At 49.0% G+C, this 5,935-nt stretch overlaps 1 long non-coding RNA gene across 2 annotated transcripts; it reads right to left on the bottom strand.

The window, feature by feature from the left end:
- Window positions 1-1,059: 1,059 nt before the first annotated feature.
- On the bottom strand, window positions 1,060-5,935 carry LOC111097354. 2 transcript variants are annotated; one of them, XR_005364387.1, is made up of 3 exons: window positions 5,542-5,935; window positions 3,129-3,441; window positions 1,060-1,277 (listed from the first exon to the last, which is right to left on the bottom strand). It is a non-coding gene; the product is annotated as an uncharacterized LOC111097354 (long non-coding RNA). The 2 variants fall into 2 exon arrangements; XR_005364386.1 differs by lacking the exon at window positions 1,060-1,277 and having other exon boundaries at window positions 1,619-3,441; window positions 5,542-5,929.

Raw genomic sequence — 5,935 nt, 5'->3', positions numbered from 1 at the left:
TCATTCAGAAAAGGACAGAGATACAGAGAGAGGCAGAAACATAAGCAGAGAGAGAAGCAGGCTCCCTGCAAGGAACCTGTTGCAGAACTTGATCCCAGGACCCCAGGGATCATGTCCTGAGCTGAAGGCAGATGCTCAACCACTGAGCCATCTAGGTGTCCCAATGTTCACGTAATTTGAACTCAAGGTAGACACACTAATTTTGAAATCTTTTCCCCCTTCCCCTTATCAGTAAGGGAGAGCTATCATATATCAGGGTTCATGGTCTGTATATGTGTCCACCAGAGTCCAGCCAGAAAACAGAAACTGTATTAGTCACCTTCACAGAATTTATTTTATTTACTTATTTTAACCTTCGTAGAACGTAATATGAAGAATCACACAACTTATTTCTATCACAGCACAGTGTGAAAAGTGAAAAATCACCAATAACCAATCATGAAAATCACTCTGTGAAACCCTCCACATCATCAGGCCCTGGGGCCTTGGAAACTCAGAAACTCAAAAGCTATGAATCGTTTAGCTGGATCTTACTGCTGCATTTCAGCTTCTTGCTATTTCCTTGGGGATGATGAAGGCTAAGAAACTATTTTGAACACGAGCAGAGATTTCCCTCCCTCTCTGTGTCTCTGATAAGCATGATTAGTTGAATTCGCTAGCAGGGGGTGGGGGGTGGGTTGGGAGTGGGGCATAGTGGTGACACAGCGTAGGGTAGGAGCATCCCCATTCCCGTCACAGCCACCCAGCTGCAATTTTCCAGGCCTGATTGCCCATTGTGTTGACGTCCCAGTTTACTAAACCACTTTCCTACTCTGGTTCCCAGTTTTTGACCCTTAAGAAAAGACTCCACTGCACACATTTATGTAGATAACATTGGGCTTCCGTTGGAATTATTTCCTTGGAATCAAGTCTTAGGAATGAGACTATTGGGTCAAAGGGAGAGAAACAGCTTTATGGGTGTTGCTATCAGATGGTTTATTGCTCTCAGAGGAACTATGCCAACCTACATCAATGGTTTAGAGCATATGAGGGGTTGGGTGGGGGGGGTAGCTTTGGGGCAACAAGCTAGGAAATCATCTTCCAGGACCTTCAAACACTACCTGAAAGGCCTCACAGACAAGGACAGCGGAGTGCTGCGTGGGGCCCTGGGCTGAGAAGTAGGAGGTCTGAAGGTCTAACGCCAAGGGGGCAGAGTAGTTAACAGTGTCAACTGTGGGCAACAGGTCCTGCGTTCAAATCCTGACTTTGTTCCTTAGTCTTTCTGAGACATTTGTCACCTATAAAATAGGAATTACAGCAATACTGAATCGCAGAAGTGAGATGAGGATTAAATGATTTATTACATGTGAAGTGATTAGTGAAGCACACAGGACAGCACACTGTAAACACTGAATAAATATTACTATTTGTCCTTAATATTTATCATTGCTACTATTTCTATTATCTCCTGACTGAGGCTCGATCTTCATCATTGGGTCCTGTTTCTCTAGTGGCTGACCATCTCTTCCTCTGGGCTTCCGCACTAGACCCCACCAGACTCCTGGTCTCGCCTTGGCTTTGAGGCATTGAGTCCAGTGGTCTCTGGATGCCCCCTTGTGGACAGTTGGATTTCTCTTGTTCTCTCCCCCTAAAGGGGAAAACCAGCCCTGCACCTGTGAGGGACCAGATGTGTGTGTGTGTGTGTGTGTGTGTGTGTGTGTGTGTGTATCTGTCTGTCTGTCTGTCTACCTGTCTGTCTCGGGTCGAGGAGGCCTCCACTTCTGCAGATAAAACAGGAAATAGCACTTCATGACATCCTTCTCGCTGGCTAAAGAGGGGATTGGTCTCTACATACTTATACATGAATGGGAACTGCTTATGCTGGTTTGCATGTGTATACATGTGCATGTGTGTGTACACTCGATACCACTCTTCTTGTCACAGGGGTCTCATAGGGTTGGGGCCCATATGAGACTATCTGGTTTGAGAAATGAAGGCACTGTGTAGACTTGAGGCCTTATTATGTGTAAAAGCACATCTAATCACTCAGTTTAGCCATTTGCTCATTTGGACATTCAGTTCCACAGATATTTACTGAGTGCCTACTATGTGCCAGGTTTCCCGAGGTCTGGGGACACAACAATGACAGAGACAGAATTTGTTTCTGCCCTCTCCTAGTCTAGTGAGTGAGACAAATGAGTAAACTACTGCAGTACAGCAAATTGGTAGAGATGCCAAGGAAGACTGCCTGGAGGAGGCGATACCTGAGCTGAGCCATGAAACTGTGAGTGCTATAGCCTCTCCCCAGCTTTGGGGCAGAGGAGTTTGTGCAAAGAGCACTTGCAGGGTTTTAGAAGTGCAGATTTTAACTCCCAACTCACTGAGCTAGTCCTTTTCTTTGGACCTGTTTCCTCCTGGGGTAAGCCAGTGAGTTGGCCATGATACCTACAGTGTTGACCTTGATGCTTTCTGATCTTTTATTCCCTGAGCCTGAGGAATGCTCTTTCATTCTACTTTTCTGTCTACTTTCCTAAAGAAATGAAAAAACAGACTGAGTGATAGAGATTGATATGCCCATGTAGGACATGTGCATGTGCTCCTCCATTCCTACCCCTGCCTTGCTAGAAACCCCCGGGAGGGTCAGAAGTGACCTGACAAGGGAGAGGTGGAATGCAGGTGAGTTTTTCTCCTGGGGGTAGAGTGGAGGTGAGGGCTAACAGACACAGCTCCTTCTACTTGGCCCGGGTCATTTAGCTGCCCAGAGCCTCCTTCCAGATCAGCAATGTACATACACACCCGGCAGGGTGTCTGGGGCTATCAGAGTTGACATATGTGCAGTGCCCCCCACTCTGTGTAGGAACTAGTGAGCTTTTGGAAAATAGGAACTAAAAAGCAGATACATTTAAATATAGCTAGTGTGGCCCAGACACTTGTCTCTGCAGACATTTGTCTCTGAGGTGTGACTAGAACACACCCTAAACCTCCCAGTGACAGTAACCGGGGCGGGGGTGCGTATCGGACATGTACCAAACCCACTGTAGGTCACTCTGCCGTCCGTTCCAGTTAGAATGAAACTTATTAACTGGGTAACTTTGGCCAACTTAATCTTTCTAAGTTTTAGCTTCCTCCTCTATAAAATGAGGACTTACCAGCAGCTCCCTCCTAAGAGTGATGTGAGGATTAACTGAGGTAATGAACACGAGAGCATTCACTAGAGAGTTGCTAGCATATAGTAGGTGCTCAATACATTGGTAGCTGTTTGAATTGGTCAGGATAGGCTAACTGGTGTAACAAATAGGTCCAACAATGTGTACTGGCTGAGAGACGATAGAAGTTTGGTTCTTGCTCCTGTAGTGGTCTCAGGAAACACCAGGTTGGCAGTAGGGCTCATTTGGACACCAGGTGCTGACAACTCTGCCATCTTCAACGTGTAGCTTCCAAGGTTGCTTTGGTCATGGGCATCTAGGGAGCAGGTGGGGAAGAGAATGTGGAGAAGACACATCAGCTTCATACCGGCGTTGGCCCAGGAATGCCACTTCTCACATTTTATCTCGATGAGTTGGTAAGTCGTGTGGCCTCATCTTAATGCTATGGGAGTCAGGAAATGTAATCCTGGGCAGCCACTCCCTAGTGTTGACTCTGTGTACGGGGAGGCAGGATTCTCTGGTAAACAAAAATTTCTATTACTGTTATTGCTATTCCCACCCAGGGCAGAGTGCAGGAAGCATTGTATGGGAGGTGAAAGCACAGTGGGAGCTTAGCAAAGGGAGTGATGTATTCTAACTTCTGACCTCTGACATGTGTGTGTATATGTGTGTGTGGCAGTGAAATCTGAGGAGTCTGGAAGGAGACGCAGGACAGCCACAGGGGGAGATGGAGAAAGCTCATTGCAGCCAGAGGGAATCATATGAACAGAGTCAAGAGGGAAGAAAGATCAGAGAGGGGAGAGTCAGTGGTGGGAAGGGGTGGAGAGGTGTGTTGGCAACCTACTAGGAAGGCCTGGAATGTCAAGATAAGGGGGTGGAAATGCAGAGTCATGAATGGTCTTTCTGCAGTGGAGTTCAGGGGAGTAGGTGGTCATGGAGACAAGAGGGAGCAATGGGGGAGGAGGTGAGGAAGGAGAGACAAAGGAGGTGGGAAAGGAAAGTCTGGGGTCCACAGAGGAGAGGCTGGAAGGAACAGAGGCAAAGGGGTCTTGGACTGAACCGATCCCCATCCTTTTCCCAGGGGCCTCTCACGTCCCCCATGGTTGTCACCTGGCAGCCTTCTTTCTTGGAGGTCTGCCCACTTGGGGCCCAGCCCTCCCTGCAGGGGGAGTTTTTATCTCCTTTTTCTGCTTTGTTCTTCTTCCAGGGAGGAAGTGGCTCCAGATGTCGTGGGTGGGACATTCCTTGGCTCTACTCGCTGTTCCCAGATTTCTCATGCTTCCTAGTGACAGGGCTGGCACCTCTAACCAGCCTCAAAATGGGGCAGAGCCTTTCTCAGGAACATTCTGCACCCCAGGAAATCCGAGTCTCGTTTTGAGCCACCCCAGCCCTCTTAATGCAAGACCTTGCCTCTTAGAGAGATGCCATGGTCATTCTGATCCACCCAGGCCTGCTAGGCACCTGCTGTGTGGCTGGCACTGCGTGGGGCACCAGGGAAGACACACCAAGAAACCAGACAGGGCTTTGGCCTAGGAGCTCACAACAGACTGGGGGGATGAGATATTCTTTAGAGAACTGTAAACCTGGTGAAGTAGATCCATGGGGAGTCACATTAATGTGTGCATTGGAGGAGGTGGCATTTGTAATGGGTCACGAAGGAGACACAAGACTCCTGACAGGTGAAGGTGCCTGGGTGGGGATTTCAGGGGGAAGAAAGACCCCAGCAGAGGAGGAGGGGAAGGGAAATGCAGGCCTTAGTGGAGGAACGCAGACCAGTCCATTTTAGCTGAGACAAAGGGGGTGATGGGGAGTCATGGGGACACTGAGGAGGGTGGGGTTAGATGGAGGAGGATTCACCTGTGAAGTCTACATTTTCCTGAGAAGCAATGAGACCCTTGCAAAGTTTCTGAGCAGAGGGAGGATGACAAAGGAACAGGTGACCTGCTCCTTATGTGGGATGCACCTTTCTAGCTGCCCTCGGCCTGCGGTGAGATACTCCAGCAGCCTGCACTGGCAGTGCAGAAGTCAGGCCTGGAGTGCCACTGACCACACTGGAGGGGCTGAAGGACTTGGGAGTGGGAGAGTCTGCTTCCGGTGTCAAGAATCAAGTCCAGCTCACCTTTAAAAGGACTGAGGTTCCCGGGGCACCTGGGTGGCAGGGTCGGTCAGTTAAGTGTCTGAAAATGGCTCAGTTCATGATCTCAGCATTCTGGGATCAAGCCCTGAGTAGGGCTTCCTGCTCAGTGGGGACTCTGCTGGTCTCTCTCTCTCTCTGCCCCCTCCCCTCTGCTCTCTTTCTTGCTCTCACTCTCTCTCTCAAATAAATAAATAAAATCTTTAAAAAAAAAAAAAGACTGAGGTCCTGGGGGATGTATTGGCCCTGAGGGGAGAGAGAGGCAAAGAAGCCTGGACTTACCTCTTGACTTCTGTACCCACCAGCTGTGAGACTTCTGACCTGTTGGTAAGCCCCTCTGGGCCTCAGTTTCCTCAAAGTGACATGAACATAACAGCACCTATTGCTCATGGGTAAAGTAAGACAACCACCACTTCAATAAGACAACTACTTACTTCAATAAATATTAGTTTCCTAAATATTGGGATTGACTCGGGTGGGGGAGGGGGAGGATCAGCTATTGGGTGCTGCTGGCAGGTCAGCCTGGCGAAACTACCCCTGATCCTTTTCACCCTGTGCCTGCCCTGGTTGGGGGGAAAGAAGTATGCAGCTGGAAGCCCTGCACCCTTCCCAGCTCGAGGTGGCTCTTTTTCCAGCCCTCCTGCCTGATAGGATGGGCAGGGCCCTGGAATCTGCA

The sequence above is a fragment of the Canis lupus genome, chromosome 9 (assembly GCF_011100685.1).
Source record: "Canis lupus familiaris isolate Mischka breed German Shepherd chromosome 9, alternate assembly UU_Cfam_GSD_1.0, whole genome shotgun sequence".
Lineage (NCBI taxonomy): Eukaryota > Metazoa > Chordata > Mammalia > Carnivora > Canidae > Canis > Canis lupus.
The sequence above is the reverse complement of the archived record's forward strand: the minus strand, read 5'-3'. Positions and strand labels throughout refer to the sequence as shown.